Source organism: Mandrillus leucophaeus, unplaced genomic scaffold, assembly GCF_000951045.1.
Source record: "Mandrillus leucophaeus isolate KB7577 unplaced genomic scaffold, Mleu.le_1.0 Scaffold465, whole genome shotgun sequence".
NCBI lineage: Eukaryota > Metazoa > Chordata > Mammalia > Primates > Cercopithecidae > Mandrillus > Mandrillus leucophaeus.
Window position 1 is genome coordinate 78,913 of NW_012104976.1, and position 17,856 is coordinate 96,768.

General features: G+C 33.7%; 1 pseudogene; it reads right to left on the minus strand.

Moving 5' to 3' along the window:
- Positions 1 to 1,247: 1,247 nt before the first annotated feature.
- On the minus strand, positions 1,248 to 4,685 carry LOC105550136 (annotated as a pseudogene).
- Positions 4,686 to 17,856: the final 13,171 nt, after the last annotated feature.

A 17,856-nucleotide genomic window follows, 5' to 3' on the forward strand; every position in this document is an offset into this window, starting at 1 on the left:
CAAGGCTAATGTAAAGAAGGGTATTTTCTTGGTTTTCTTCCAGAATTTTATAGTTTGAAATCTTACATTTAAATATTTAATTCATCTCTAATTAATTTTTGTTAACCATGAAAGGTAAGGGTCTAGTTTTATCCTTTTGCGTTAGCCAGTTATCCCAGCACAATTGATTGAATATGGAATTCTTCCCCATTGCTTAATTTTGTCAACTTTGTCAAAGATAAGATGGTTGAAGGTGTGTGGCTTTATGTCTGGGTTCTCTATTTTGTTCCATTGGTATATGCAAATGTTTTTGTACCAGTACCATGCTGGGTTGTTTACTGTAGCCTTCTAGTATAATTTGAAGTCAGGTAATGTGATGCCTCCCCTGGCTTTGTTTTTTTTTTTTTTTTTTTTTTTTTTTGGTTTTTTTTGGTTTTTTGGGGTTTTTTTTTTGTTCTATATAGGAATTTTAGAAAAGTTTTTTTTTTTTTTTTCCTAATTCACTGAAGAATGATGTTGGCAGTTTGATAGAAATAGCATTTAATCTGTAAATTGCTTTTGGATGTTTGGATGTATGGCCATTTTAGCAACTTTGATTCTTCTCATCTATGTGTATGGGTGTTTCTTTTATTTTCCAGGATTAGATACAATAATAGTTTGACTCTAAAATAAAAGTTATTGTAGGTAAGACCACGACATTTCCTAACATTTGATTTTAATACATTGTGGTAATTTTCTAAAACAACTCTGAGGAACACATATTTACATTAGGCAGAGTATTTATCAAAAAATCTGGCATCAGAGATATATATATATATGTGTGTGTGTGTGTATGTGCATATGTGTGTGTGTGTGTGTATGTGCGTGTGGTATGTGGTGTGTATATACGTGTGTGTGTGTGTATGTATCTCAAGATTATATGAACTAAGAAACAGGTTGTATATCTAACAGCAGTACTAAAGTGCAGAGTTTCAGGTTTGGATTTATAAATGATTTTCAACGTGTGGGGTTTGGAAAAGGAGCAGACATTATCTTGTTTTCAAAACCTGAAGTTATTCTCAGGACTGATATCATAATCATAACTGCCACAGAGGGAAAAGGGAAACTTTTCCCACTTTAATTGTTCATCTGTGTCAGAAAGTCCAGTATCCCTGAGATAGGAACCACTCTAGTAAGGTAGTAAACAGGTTTCTCCTAAAGGAAGATTGCTTGTTGCTGAATTATGCCTACTGTCCTGATCATCAGGTATATACTTTGCATCTTCAAACCTAATGCTTGGCAGCACCAGGATATTTCAGTAATGGTTCATCATAAACCCAACATTCTCCATCTTTATGAAATAACCTTGTCTCCCACTGAATTTCCTTCTCTTTCCTTTCTTGGGATTCTGCTCTTTTATTCAAACCTGTGCTTTGCTTCAGTTGCTGATTTTTAAGTTGAAAGTGACATCCTTCCAAAGGCTGCGGGATTCATATTTGTTCCGATCTTCTAGCTTCCTCACTTTCTTCTTGATTACAGGCAACTTCTTGGTATCTACAAAGGATATATTTTCCCCTGTTGCATATTTTGCATACATCACACTATTCCATTCCCCTTCGTTGAGCAAAAAGACTTCTTGTCATTAGGAGAAAAAAAATCTCAGCAGTAATTTTGGGCTTCTTGGTCGCATAGAAGGGTTTAGTGTAGAAGATGATATTTGCACTCTAGCCTGTTTGGAACAATTAATATAACATTCTCCTCTTAATTCCACCCAGAGTACTGTGAGGATAGACCTTCCATAGTCATTGGGGAATGTGAGAACATAATGTTCATCATAGTCTAGACATGAGACACAGCCCTGCCCTATGTTGTGCACCTCAATTGACATCTGAAGGAATTTTAATTTGGTCCAGACATAAACATTGAATTTTATATTCTTGTTAAAATACTCAGCATAAAAGGCTGAAATGGGTGGATGATAGGAAACCTGCTCAGCCATGAATGTTACACTGTTTTTGGAATCCCAGGGAACTGGTCCTTCTGAAACTAGTTTTGTGTTCTCTTCAGTATCATTTGGTAGTGTCCAGTGACATTGAAAAATCTCGCCCAAAATGGGATAGTATGGCTTTTTGTCAACTGTTCCTTTCCTTCTTGCATGAAAGGCAGAGAGGTACCATTTCTCAACCAGAACTATGAAATTCTTGTGATCCTTCTAGTCATTAATGGACACAAACAGGTCCCAGTCTGCATACATTTCTAAAAGAGATCTTCTTTCAAGAATAAACCTTAGTAAGATCCATCGCAAGCCTAACCTGTGAAAAGAGATGCATGATAATGCTTTTGTGCTCCGCCATGGACCCTGCCTCCGTATCATCATCTCTACTATCATATGAATTGAAAACGTCAGCATCATTTGTTCCACTGGATATGGAATAATTAAGTGATTCTGTGGTATCTGGACGTTTTAGACTATTTCCTGAGCTGCTGCTGATGTGATTACTTAGAAATCTTGATTGAACAATTAAAGTTTTTTGATGACAAGCTTCAAAACTGCAAAGAAGATGAACAGAGAAAGAAATTGGAAACTCAAAGAAACAACAAATAGCATGGTAGAATCAACTAAACACTGCATTGTGTTGCTGCAGATTGCTAAAGACGAGAGTAATGCAGAGAAGCATGCAGATGGAATGATAAGTACTATTAATCCTGTAGATGCAATCTATCAACCTAGTCCTTTGGAACCTGTGATCAGCACAATGCCTTCCCAGATTGTATTACTTCCAGAACCTGTTGTGTAAGTCAAGACAGCAGTGTCCATCTTCCCTACCAGTAGGACCTGTGTTGGCTACCTTGGGACAGCATCAGACTGCTACACCAAATAGTACAGGCAGTGGCCATTCACCACCGAGTAGCACTCTAACTTCTCCAAGCGAAGTGAACTTGTCTCCAAATACAGTCCCAGAGTTCTCTTACTCCAGCAGTGAAAATGAATTTTATGATGCCAATGAATTCCATCAAACTGGCTCATCCCCAAAGTGCTGGATAGATTCTTCTGGATCTGCCTCAGTCCTGACACACAGGAGCTTGGATGTTTCTTCTTAAATTTGAACCTTTTTTTATTTATATCAGTGGAATTATGTAGTTCTCCTTGTATCAATCTTTAACCTCCTTAGTTAGCTGTATTTCTAAGTACTTCATTTTTTTCTCTCTATTGTAAATAGGGCTGTGTTATTCATTTGGCTCTTAGCTAGAATATTATTGGTATATAGCAATTCAATTGATTTTGTACATTGGCTTTTTATCCTGAAACTTTGCTGAATGTGTTTGTTAGTTCTAGAACTGTTTTTGCAGAGTTTTTAGGATTTTCTAGATATACTACAGAATCATATCATCAGTGAAAAGAGATAGTTTGACTTATCATATTTGGATGTCTCTTATTCATCTTGCCTGATTGTTATGGAGACCTAGACAGCCACAAAATAATAGTAAGAGGCTTCAAGACTCCACGGATAGTGTTAGACAGCATCGAGGCAGAAACCTAACGAATAAGTCCTGCACTTAAATTTGACACTCAACCAATTAGACCTGATACTACTTTTCTTCCACCTATTGTATGGAATCAGTCTACCTCAGCTATGGTACAAATTTTGGTGAGCTTACCAATCTTTTTTTAGTTGTAAGATTGACAACAAAAGCTTGCCAATGTCCTCAACCATTTATTTCAGAAGACACAGACCACACAGTGCTTATATTAGAAATCATGCCCAGAAAATGATTTCTGAAAAATAATATTTTGATCAGATACATGTAATCAGATGATATGCAGAGCTGGCATGACTGGATCACAGAAGGCTGGAACAGTTGCAGAGGAAGTTAAATCAAAGTAAAATAATCAATTGTTTATGTTAGTGTTGAATGGAAGTAACAGTATTAGAATTAAAGTTTTTCTCTTCATATTATATACAGATTGAGCAGTAGCTGATCGATAGTCTTAACCAATGATTCAATTAATTGGGGATATTTATTCACACATTTTCAACTAAAACTTGTTGAATATCTCTCATATATCAGAGGCAGTGTAGGCAGTAAGATATAGAGATAATTAAGACCTAGTCATCTCTGTTTCGAGAACATGAATTTCTAGGGAAAAAATCAGATAGATTACAGTTCAAGGTGACATGTGTGAAAGTGAAGAACTGTACAAATTCTGTGTGGGCACACACCAGAGGGGAAATTAACCGCATGAAGTCAGAAAAGGGTTCACAGAGAAGGCAGCATTTTAACCCAGCCCTATATAAATTGGCTTAGTGAAAGATAATGGGAGGTAGAGTTGAAGAGAATGGCAAAGGAGGAAAATAATAGATGTTCTAGTCTTAGAGAATAGCATGTACAAAAGTGTAGGGTGAGATAATTATAGGTTTTTTAGTGATAAATAGTTTTCAAATACAAATATAACTTGCCTTTCAGTTGAAATTGGAATTATAGGTGACTTGTTTTATCTTTTTATTTTCCCCTCTCTTTTTTAATATTGACATGAACAACCTACACAGTATGAATAGCCTTCCAAATCAGGCTCTAATCTACTTATGCAAACCTATGTCTCTCCTTATCTGTTCTGAAATTACAGAGACACAGGTTCAAGTTGCATTTCTCAAGCATAAATGACTGTACCTGTCCTTTTCTGAGCTCATGATGAGGAGAGAGGCTCTTTTATACCCTAATGCCATTGTTCTATTACTGATCTGGCTTCCCTCTTTGCATCAATTGATAACCTCTTGCTACTCCAACAACATATCTCTTGAAGTCTACTTATTCCTACTACTAGGTAAAATAGCTGTCTCCTATGAACGTAGATTTTTTGTAATATTGGTTGCCCAATGAATTTCTTGGCACACATAAAAAAATCAATTGACTATAAATATATTGGTTTATTTCTATAAAACATTTCATAAATGGAAACGTTGCTATCCATGTCTATTCTAATTTCAATACCACAGTTGGGTTACTCTAGTTTTCATAGTAAGTTTTGAAATTGGAAAGAAGTCTTCCAAATTTGTTCTTTTTCAAGATTATTATAGTCACTTTTGTTTCTCTGCATTTTCATATGAATTTGATAATAAGCTTGTCAATCCTTTTTTTAAAAATTCAGGAGGATTTCTTATGCACAGTTGATGGGAATGTAAACAAATATAGCCATTATGAAAAACGGTATGGAGCGTCCCCCAAAAAATTGAAAATAGAACTACCATATGATCGAGAAATCGCATTACTCCATATATATCCAAAGGAAATGAAATCAGTATGTGGAAGATATACCTGAACTCCCAAGTTTACTGCAATGCTGCAATGCAATTCACAATAGCCAAGATATGAAATCAATCTAAATGCCCATCTATAAATGGATAAACAAAATGTAATACATGTATACACACATACACACACACACACACACACACACCCCATGTGAATACTGAATTTAATACTGTTCATTCATAAAACAGAAGAAAATCCAGTCATTTGCAAAAATGTAGATAAAGCTAGAGGACATTATGTCAAGTGAAAAAAGTCAAAGTCAGGCACAGAAAGACAAACAACCTCACTCATACGCGGAATCTAAAAGAGTTAGTGTCATAGAATTAGAGAATAGAATAGTTATCAGAGTCTGCAGAAGGCTGGGGGAATCAGGAGAGTGGGGTCAACAGGTACAAAGTTACAGTTGAATAGGAAGAATATGTTTTGGTGTTCTATATTGCACAATAAGGTAACTACAGCTAATAACAGTGTTGTGTATATATCAACATAGCTAGAAAAGAAGATTTTGAATATTATCATCACAGAGAAATGATACATTTACAAAGTAATGGATATAATTATGCTGATTTAATCATTATAAAATGTATACATGAATTGAAACATCACACTCTCCCTCCATAATATGTGCAATTATCTGTCAATTATAAAGGAATCATATTACTTTTAAAAATAAGGTGAAATTTTAGTAAAGACTGTGATTGATTAGAGGATTAATTTGGGGATAATTGCCATCTTTAATTTCTTTCAATGTGTTTTGTAGTTTGCATTGTACATATCTTGCATTTCTTTTGTTAAATTTTCTAAGTATTTTATTTACTTTGATTCTACTGTAAGTAACATTGTTTTATAGTTTTTATTTTTAAATTAGTCATTGCTAGTGCAAAGAAATACACTATGCACAATTAATTTTTTTATATACTGAGCTTATATATAGCAACCATTTCAAATTATTTATTATACTTAACAGTCATTTGTTTGGGGTTAGGGGAGGATTTCTTTGGATGAGGTAGCCATGAAAGTCTCTACTTGATTAGTTTAGTGATCAGCTAATGATTGAAAAGACATTTTCTTGAATGCCTAGAACCAATAAGTTTCCCAATCTTTTGCTAAGGGACCCTGTGTTGGGCATGACTTCAAGACCCAACCAGGCAATTGAGAAGTGTCCTTTTTTCTTCACCTTCTGCTTGCACCGAGGCTCTAGGTAAGCCAGAAGTGAGAACTTAATGCCTTCTCTGTTACTTCTTCATAGCACGCAGAAAGTCCTGGGCATGCATGCAGTCATACAAATATATATGGCCTTCTTTGTTTCCAGGAACATCTTAGAGCTTGCTCAAAGACAATATGAACACGTCATTTCCCAACTTTCCGCAGCAAGTGTTTTGAATAGCCTGTTGTTGCCCCCAACTGTTATCCACTGCCCCAGGAAGCCAGAAATGTAAACAACTTATTCTCATTATTTTTGAAATATATTCCTGAGTAAAAAGGATTTTTGTAGTATGTGAGATCATAGATCAAATAAAGACAGTCTTTTAAGTGGAGTTTTGTGAAGAACTATAAAAATGTCAGAGAATGACAATTATCTGAGAGTGAGACATTAAAAGATTTCCAGCCCCCTTTTATGCTCTCTGGAGGCTGCCGTTCTGCTGGTTTGCAATTCTCACTATGATGGTGGGCTGTTGATTTTCAAGGCTACAGTGGAGCTGGAGATAGGAGAATGAGAGTATTTCAAGCTAAATGCCGTAAAACTCACTGTTCTTACCAAGTTTCAGTATTTTTCCTAATTAAATACTTCCTTAATTGCTGCAAGCCTTTGGTTAACTCCCAGAGTTCTTAAAATGTTTATCCTAACAATTTTGCAAATATTCTTTTTATGATATTATCTCCCTGATATTTTCATATATTCTTTTGTTTGGATTCCTTTTGCTCTTTATGTATATGTGCACATGTTTAGGTAATGTTTGGCAAATAAGAATCTTTAGTCATGTTTCTTGAGTTTACTTTGGGAGAAAATTTGCAAATTATTTCATAAAAACTAAATTCCATTTACATTTTGTGTATGACAGATATGCTTGATTTAATTCTATTATATTGCTTTTATATCTGGCCTAATTTTTTTTTGCATATTTTACTATGATAAAATATATGTGCCAAAATATTCATCACTTTAACCATTTGTAAGTATAAAATTCTGTTCATTAAATATCTTCACAGTTCTGTGTAATCTTCACTATTTATATCCAAAAGGTTTTCATCATTCCCCACAAAATCTTTGTAACCATTAAATAATCACTTTCTCTGCTTTCATAATGACTTTTTTATTTTCTCTCACTATGACTTTGACTACTCTAGGTAAGTCATACAAGAAGATTCATATGATATTTGTTATTTTTGTCTGGATTATTCCACTAAGCATAATGTTTTCAAAGTATATCCATGTTGTTGCATATATCAAAATTTTATTCATTTTTGTAGCTCAATAATATACCATTGTATGTATATACATATACATACATTTTATCCATTAATATATTGCTGGACTCTTCAGTGATTTCCACTTTTTGACTATTGTTAAGAATGCTGGTAAGAACTTGGGAATACAAATATATTTGAGTCCCTTCTTTCAATACTTTTGGATAGATATGTCGAACTGGAATTACAGGAATATATGTATTTCTGTCTTTAATCTTTTGAGAAACCACCAAGCTGCTTTCTGTTGTGGCGGTATCATTTCAACTTTTCCTCAGGAAAACATGAATATTCTCATTTCTTCACATCCTTGCCAACACTTGCTATTTTTCGTTTTTCAAAATTATTATAATCTTCATAATAGGTGTGAAATGGTATTTCATCATGACTTTAATTTGGATTTCCCTAATGACTAATGGTGCTAAGCTACTTTTTATTCATTTATTGGCCATTTGTATATCTTTGGTAAAATGTTTGTTAAAGCCCTTTGCTTGTTTGTTTAGTTTTACTTTAATTGATAAAAAATGACTGTATGTGTTTATGGAGTGCAATGTAATGTTTTAGTGCATGTATACATTATGGAATGATTAAGTCAGGCTGTAAACATAGTCATCAAGTCACATACTTTTTTAAATGGTGTGGAGTGACAATTTAAAATCTACTACTCTCTTATCAGTTTGAAATACACATGATATTATTATTAACTAAAGCCACCATGCTGTTCAATAGACCTCAAACACCTATTCCTTCTATATGACTGAAAATATATATCCCTTCATCCATATCTCTCCATTCCCCACTCTTCACCTCCATCCTCTGGTAATGATCATTCTAGTCTTTACCTCTATGAGTTCAAAATTTTTTCCATTACATATATAAGTGGGATCATGCAGTATTTCTCATTCCATGCTCAGTTTATTTCAATTAGCATAATGTCCCCCAGGTTCAGTCATACTGTTTCAAATAACAAAATTTCCTTCTTTTTTAAGGCTGAATACTATTCCATTGTGTATAGATACAACATTTTATTCACTCATTTGCTGATGAACACTTAGATTGATTCCATACCTTGACTATTATGAATTATATATTTTTTCTTTTCCTTTTTTTTTTTTTGAGATGGAATTTTGCTCCTGTTGCCCAGGCTGGAGTGCAATGGTGTGATCCTGGCTCACCATAACCTCCGCCTCCTGGGTTCAAGCGATTCTCCTGCCTCAACCTCCCAAGTAGCTGGGATTACAGGCATGTGCCAACACACCTGGCTAATTTTGTATTTTTAGTAGAGACAGGGTTTCACCATGTTGACCAGGCTAGTCTCAAACTCCTGACTTCAGGTGATCCTCCTACCTCGACCTCCCAAAGTGCTCGGATTACAGGTGTGAGCCACTGCACCCAGCCCTTATGACTTATATTGTAATACACATAGCAGTGCAGATATCTCTTCAACATGCTGATTTCAATATTTTTGAATTGCTAGATCAAATGTTAATATTATTTTCACTTTTTTTTCTAAATCTCTGTAGTGTTTTTCATAATGGCTGTACTAATTTACATTGCCATCAACGATGTACAAGGCTTCCTTTTTTCCACATCTTCAACACTTATCTGTTGTCTTTTTGGTAATAGCCATTCTAACAGATATGAGATGATATTACATTATTCTTTTAATTTGTAATTTCCTGATACTTTGTGATGTAGAGACTTTTTATGTTTGTCAATCATTTGCATGTCTCCTTTTGAAGTATGTCTATTCAAGTTCTTTTCCCACTTTTTAATCAGTTTATTTCTTTCCTTGCTATTGAGTTTCTTAGTTTTTTTTTTTCTTTGTTTTTTTTTTTTTTGATATTAGGCCCTTATCAGATATATGGTTGTCAAATATATTCTCCCAATTTAAGGGTCTTTTTCTTCACTCTTAATTGCTTCATTTGCTGTGCTAAAACATTTTTAGTTTGATGTAATCCCATTTGTTGAGTTTGCTTCTGCTTCCATGCTTTTAAGGTTACATCAAAAAATAATTGCCTAGACTAATGTCATAGAGCATTTTCCCTGTTTTCTTCTATTAGTTGTATGTTGTTAGGTCTTACTAAGTATTTAATTCATTTTCAATTTATTTTAGTATATGGTGTCACGTAAGGATCCAATTTCATTTTTTGCATGTGGATATCCAATTTCTCTAACATTATTGAAAAGATCATCTATCTCTTCTTTGTTATTAAGTCACACCAAAAAATTTATCTACAAATGCATAGGTTTATTTCTAGACTCTGTTACATCAGTCTATTTGTTTTTATGTCAATATCATGCTGTTTTGTTTATTATAGCTTTGTCTTATATTTTGACCTCAGGTAGTGTGACGCCTCTAGCTTTCTTCTTTTAGCTCTAGGTTGTGTATAGGGTCTTTTATGGTTGTAAATTTTAAGATTGTTTTTCCATTTCTGTGAAAAGTGTCATAGAAACTTGATAGATATTCCATTAAATCTGTATATCACCTTTGAGTAGTATGAATATTTTGATAATGGTTCAAATCCATGAACACAGTATATTTTTCCACTTATTTGTGTCTTCAATTTCTTTTATCAATATTATATAGTTTTCAAATATATAGGTCTTTCACTTCATTGGTTATATTTCTTCCTAAGTATTTTAATATTTTTGATGCTATTGTAAATGGAATCACTTTAATTTTTGTCAGTTTATTGTTATTATATAGAAATGCTACTGAATTTTGTATGATTTTGTATCCTGCAACTTTACTGAATTAATCAATTCTAAATAGTTTTTTGGTGGAGTCATTGGTGTTTTCTATATATTAGATCATGCCATCAGCTAAAGGAAGACAACTTCCTTTTTTATTCTTGATGATTTTTTTTTTCTTTTTTTGCCTAATCACTCTGACTGTAACTTCCACTACAATGTTGAATTAGAGTGGAAAATGTGGGCATCCTTGTCTTGTCTCACACTTAAATGAAAAGCTTTCAGGTTTTCATTGTAGAATATGTTAGCTCTGGATTTGTCATATGTAGACTTTATGGTGTTGATATACTTAATTTGTTTTGAGTTACACCATGAAAGGGTGTTGAATTTTGTCAAATGTTTTATTTGCATCTGTTAGAATAAACACATAGTTTTAGTCTTTAGTTTTATTAATGTGTTGTATCACATTTATATGCTTATGTATTACTTAAAATAATTAGATGAATTAAATTAAGAGTTTAATTGAGCAAAGAGTGATTTTTAAATCAGGCAGCCACCAGAACTAGAACAGTTCCAGAGCAACTCTGGGGCTGCCACATGGTTGAATGACATTTACGAACACAAAAGGAAAGTGATGTACCAAAAATGGAAATGAGGCACAGTGGCCGTGACTGGCTGAAACTCAGCTGCTGTGATTAGCTGAGATTCCACTCCTTGTTACAAGAATAGTTTGAAGTCTCTTTACACACCCAGTTAGGTTATAGCTAAATATGCATGAAGATATTTAACTATATCTTCATCTCTGCCCAGATGTATATGTAAGGAGGCAGCTTTAGGCTAAACTTAATTTAATAGTTGTTGAGTCACCTTTGCATTCCCGGGATAAATCCTATTATATCATTGTGAATTTTTATGTGCTATTGAATTAATTTTTCTAGTATTTTGTTGAGAATTTTTTCATGGATGTTTATTAGAGACATTGGTCTATAATTTTCTTTTCTTGCAGTGTCCTTGCCTCATTTTGGTATCAGGGTAATGCTGGCCTTGTAAAATGAATTTGGAAGTATTCTATTTTCTTGAATCATTAGAAGAGTTTGATAGGTACTTGTATTTTTTAAATATTTGGTAGCATTTAGAATTTGGTAGAATTTTAAATATTTGGTAGAATTTGGGCATGATATCATCTGGACTTGAACTTTGCTTTGATAACAGACTTTTTAATTACTCATTCAAATTCCTTACTCATTATTGATTTGTTCAGATTTTATATGTCTTCACTGTCTTCATGATTCAGTTGTTTTTTTGTTTGTTTGTTTTTATTTGTTTTTTAAAGACAGGGTTTCACTCTGTCACCCAGGCTGGATTGCAGTGGCCTGATCTCGGCTCACTGCAACCTCTGCCCCCCAGGTTCAAGCAATTCTCCCACCTCAGCCTCCTGAGTAGCTGGAATTACAGGCGTGTACTGCCACACCTAGCTAAGTTTTTGTATTTTTAGTAGAGTTGGGTTTCACCATGTTGGTCAGGCTGGTCTCAGACTCCTGACCTCAAGTGATCTGCCCACCTTGGCCTCCCAAAGTGCTGGGATCACAGGCATGAGCCACCACACCCCAGCCTCATGATTCAGTCTTGACAGGTTATATGTTTCTAGGAATGTATCATTTTCCTCTAGGTTATACAGTTTGCGGCTATAATTGTTCATTTTAGCCTCTTATATTTTGTGTTTTCGTGGTAGCAATCTTTGTCCATTTTGACTGGGTCATTTGTTCTATTTCTCTTGTTGAGTTGTAGGAGATTATTATATATTCTGGGTGTTAAATGCTTATCAAATAAATAATTTGCAAATATTTTCTCACATGTAGTCTGTAGGTAGGTAGTCTTCATTTTTATGATAGTGTATTTTGATGCATGAAAGTTTTTATTTTTGATAAAGTCTAATTTGCCTATTTTTGAATTTGTTGGTTTGTCTGTGCTTTTTGGTGTCATATTCACATATATAGTTTCAGCTCTAAAGTTTAGGTCTTGGATCCATTTTTAGTTACATGGCAGTCAGTGTGCTTGACATCAGTAATTAGAAGCATCAATTCACAAGCAGAACATGGGACCCTGAGATTTGCAGGACAACATCTGTATTTCTCACCCTGGCTTCATCAAGCCATGGCAAATATGTGATTGCCATCACCACAGCTGTCTTTCAAAGGGATAAAGGATGAAGGATGGATAGCAATCATGTTAATGGTAGAAATGGACTGAAATTAACAGCAATGCATAAGCAATGCTTTCCCCGGGAAGCTGCAAGTGTTCAAATAAATTCTAGAATTCCAAAATAATCACGTTAGAAAAGTTCTGCCAATATGATTACTGGTCAGGTGGAAATAGATTCCTGATACTTGCTACTATACCGTCTTCACTCACTTACTGTATATGTATTTGCAATGCGTTTTTACCAAATATTCTGGATTTATTTTAATTGAAAATTTCTATGGATATATCTGAGACCAGCCTACTTTGTATTATTGTATTAATTATGTGGGTTGTGTGTACAACTTTCCCTGGAAAATAGCATTTCCTTTCAGTTATTTAAGTTCAGTTTTATGATTTTAAAAATTACAATTTCTTTGTCTAGTTTTTTTTCTTCTGGAGTATTCCACTATTACATATGTCACATCTCCAATGGCTATTGTTTTCTTGATTTTGCTTTTTTGTAATTCTATTTCCCTTCATTTGTTCATTTCATATGCAATCTCTATTTCCCTATCCCTACCATGTTTTCTGTTGTACTTATTTTCCATTGAAATTCTTATATTTCATCTCTGTTTCTAAGAGGGGTTTTTTCCCTTTTATTTCTTATTTAAGTTTTCTCCGTTTCTGATTCACCTTCTTTTGCTGTCAGTTCTCACATTAGGATGTCAGATGGTCTCTTCACTCAAGTTCTTATATTTACTTTCGTGTTCTCCTTTCAGAGCTACAATTGATGATTTACGCTTATTAACATTTATTTAAATTTTTTCTCTGCCTTATAGCAACATTTTTCATAACTGTAAAGCAAAGGGAAAATACAGATGTAGATCTGTAAGTATGCGGAAGATTTTGGTGTTTTATCACATATATTTTACCTTCTCTGGATTTCATCCTTTGACATTATAATTACTTAACATATGTTTCTTCTGTTTAGACAGGTCTCCTCTGCCTCTCAGAAACTTGCCAAGCATAGGAAGACTTCAGCCTCTAGTCCAGAGTTCTTCTGATCACCACCATCAAAATATATGTCTGTTTTTCAAGATGCCCTTACCTTAAGGTTCAAGATACTTTACTTTAAGGAGTATTTCTTTTACTGTTTTGGGCACATTTTAACTTTCCACATTTTTTTCTTTGCTGTTTCCTCTCCTCCTCTACACCTGCACTCAGTGTCAATTATCTTAATTATATCAATTCATCCTTCTAGCATCCTAGGTCTCTCTCTCTCTCTCTCTTTTTCCCCTTTCTTATTTGGCCACAAGATTCACTGACTCCTCTATTCTCCAGAGTAATTACTCTGTAATCCAATTTAGCTTCCCTACTTTCCTAGGCATTCAAGAAACTTCAAATTTATGTCAATAACAGAACCCTCTTACAAGGTGATTGGTGACCATCTAATGTTACTTTAGCACAGTCTGTTGAATTCTCAATACCCCTAGTTCTAAGCAATCAATGAGGTGTTGAACTAGACAGACATTACTCTCCACAAGAGGAAAGTTTTTTTATAGATAAAGAATTTCGTGTTTTCCTACATTTTTATATTTTAACACAATATAGTAAAACAAATATAAAATTAGAATAAAAAATAGACATGATAATAAAGTTTTTTACATTTACAATTTATCAACAAACTTAGGGAAACAGATGTACCCCAAAATTTAAGCACTGGAATAGGGAAACAGATGTACCCCAAAATGTAAGCACTGGAATTTTAAGCACGTGACTTTTAACACAAAATTATTTGAATTAGTAACAAATTGAAAACAAAATGGAAGACTAATGATGTAGGAAAGAACTTATGACGTATTGTTGTGGGAAAACAATAGATTACAAAACAATGTACATAACGGCCTCAGAATTTTATTAAATATATGCATCTTGAGTAATATATACAAGTAAAAATGGCCCAAGATTACAGATGAGTTTTATTTTCTTCCCTATATTTTTTAAGTTTTATAATACATATATATATCCCTCTTTAAAAATCTGAAAAATATTAAATATAGAAACTACAATTATTTAAAGAACAATTTTTAAAATACTGTCATAGGCACTGTGAAAAAAGACTGATATCTTGAATAGAATGAGAAAACATAGGCTATTTAGAGTCACATTTTCATTTAATATTTCATTTAAAAACAGGCACTGGGGAAAAACACTAATTTTCATATTCTCAGTTTACTCCATGGATAATGTACATACACATTTCCATAATGTAGAAATGGTAATAGCAATATGGAAATGGTTATATAAAACATGCCTGTCTTTTATACTTTAGGTAGATATATTATTTCCTTTCCTGTTCTTCATACATTTATACTTCCTTTCATTTATGTAGTATCCTGACATAAAGTACATTGGGTGTTATTGCTGAAAGGCACATTCACCCTTAGGTGTTGTAAAGAGAGGCAAAGTAGGCACCAGATTGCAGATGCAGAGCAAAGCTACATAAAAGAGCAAAACGTGTGATTATGGTGTGCTGTTTAAAAGACTGGAGAGGAAATTCCATCTGGAGAATGGCAACCTGAAGATGCTATAGAAAGGGCAATCCCATGAGCTCAGCCCACTGTAAAATGTGAGACTTGAAAAGAGAGGACTACATATGAGCTTAACCAATTTAACTACAGAATCAAATAAAATGAGGGTAGCGTGTTATATTTTCAAAAGGGCTTGATGAATACTGTTTTTCTCTTTATTTATGTGAGAAAAAAAATTCAAACTCTAAAGAGCAGTTTCAGCAACTCTTCAGGAGGCTATTGTAGTAAGAAGCAGTGCTAAAGATGCTTGCTAGAAAAACAAATTATAATCAATGCAAAAAGCTTAATAGAGTGGGAAATAAATAGAGCAAAAAGCCTTTCCTCAAAAGTATCTTTAGATAATTTTAAAAGGAATCAGGATTTCAGTAGAAATTTTTTTCCAGTACAGACACGGAGCAGGCTTTTAGTGACAGTTGCAATATTCAACGATGATCCTAAACATGCTGTGAAAATAAATTTCTCATCCCAGAAAAAGTGCAATTCTCCCTGTGCTGGAGCTTTGATGATGATATTACACTACAGTCTAACATCTATACATAGAGTTCAGTAGCTCGAATATGAATACTATTGCACTTATTAAAAAATAGTGACAGTTATTACAAAGGAATATGTTTTAAACAATACTTTGAATGTTGCCTATAGGGTATTCACAACAATTTCCTGCTGGTTTCTGGTTTCAGGACAATTTCCTGGAGGTTTCAATTTTTTTTAGCAGTTTCCAGATTCCATTTCTTTGGGCAAAGGGAGAAATGGGGGAGAAAAATGATACTTATTACAAGAGCAATCTTGAATGCTCAGCTACAATTGAAAAGCCTAGTATGAAACAAGACTCTATGATTGTGTCAAAGTAAGGTAAGATTTATGTGTTGTTGAAGCTCTTGGTTAAGTACTAGATGCAGTATTATGATGTATTTCAGTCTCTTGTAAATTGCATGATCTACCACACGAGCTTTCTGTCAGCACAACTTTTATTTATTGACCACAATGTAAGAATTGTCACATGAGGCAGAAAGTCATCCACAACAAGTAATGATTACATTTTTCTAAAATGATACAAATATTAACTCTTGGTTGAACCATGATGCTAGGTTTCTTCTCATTCCAGTTTTCCTTCTCTTTTTAAACAGACAACTGAGTCAATTTTATTCTTTCTTCCTTCTGCTGCAACAGCTAGGATAATTGCTTATTTCACTCATTCCACATAAGGTTTCACAAAAGGTTTCTATCTAGTTCCAGTAAAGAATATGTTAGATTTCTTTATATCCGTCATATATTGCACTATTTAACAAGCCAGAGAAGCCAGTGTACTAGCCTCTTACCTTCATAACACTAAGGAAAGCCTGCATTTCATAAGCAGAGATACAGGGCTAGTGAATAAGAAAGCAGAGCTCTCTAGCCACTTTTTACAAGTCATACCCAGTGTTACCTTGACATGTTTATTACTATCCTCAAATTTCATTTTTCTAATTTTTGAAGGGAGATGGTTTAGTACACTATTTCTAAGGTCCCTGATAGTTTTAGGATCTTTTATTTTAATTGTATTGTTTTATTTATCAATGGAGTAGATTAAGGAATATTAGGTTTTTTTTAGTTATCATTACAAGCATATTTTCATTGTCATAAGACAGCTTATCTTTCTGAGAAAAATGAAAATTACAATATCCCTGTTAGTTATTATTCATTAGGGATAATAAGCAGCAAAAAGAAAAAATAAATAATTTTAGATCTTTAAATTTGGCTTTAGAGTACATTTACCTTTTGGCCTGTTCATATTACAAATAAGAAGGAAGATAAAAAATTCAAAATCTCTTTCACCTGGCTAAAATTATCTTTAAAATTTTTATTTGGGTTATATTATAATGTAACATATCTTTTGTTATTTGAAATTTTAAAAATCAAAGACTGGATAAAACTCTCCTCTTTATTCTATTTAAAGACCTGTTTTTTTCTTTTTGGTGGATTTTTTTTGGACACTATGAGAAATAAAACAGCTGCATGAATGCTACTGCTCATTTGCAGAGGAGTTATCAGAATATCAGAATACAGTTAAGAGGCATAATCAGGCCTAGTACACAGCATCCTGTACACTATGCTTGTTGCCCTACCTCTGGATGTGGGTGATTTGTATTGACTATCAGTCCCTTGTTCTTAGGAAGCAAAAATTCTAAAAAAAAAAAAAAAACTGAAGATTACCTCTCCTTTAAAATATGCCTGACTTCAAATCTGCTTCATTATTTCCAAAAGGGCTGATGAACTGCCCTATAATACAGTATTTAAAACAAGACACATATTCAAGGGCTTGATGTTAATATGCTTCAAAATGTTGCAGCTGACAGGAGTCTTTGCAGGGAAATGATACTCTCTTTGAATGACTAAGATTCTAATTCTTCATGCCACTCACCAGACTGATGTTGCTTCCTCTTTTGTAGCCTATAAAAGACGTTGGTCTCATGTTTGGAAAAATAAACCAATCCATTCATCAACTTGTGTCAGGGGATAAAACAAATAGAAACCCAAGCAAACATTGAGTTTTCAGAAGTCTGAGACTGGCACATCCCAGTCCTGAACTGGTCCCAGTAGGACCCAACCTACTTTACCATATTTCCTTAGAACAGAGCTCAAACACACACACACACACACACACACACACACA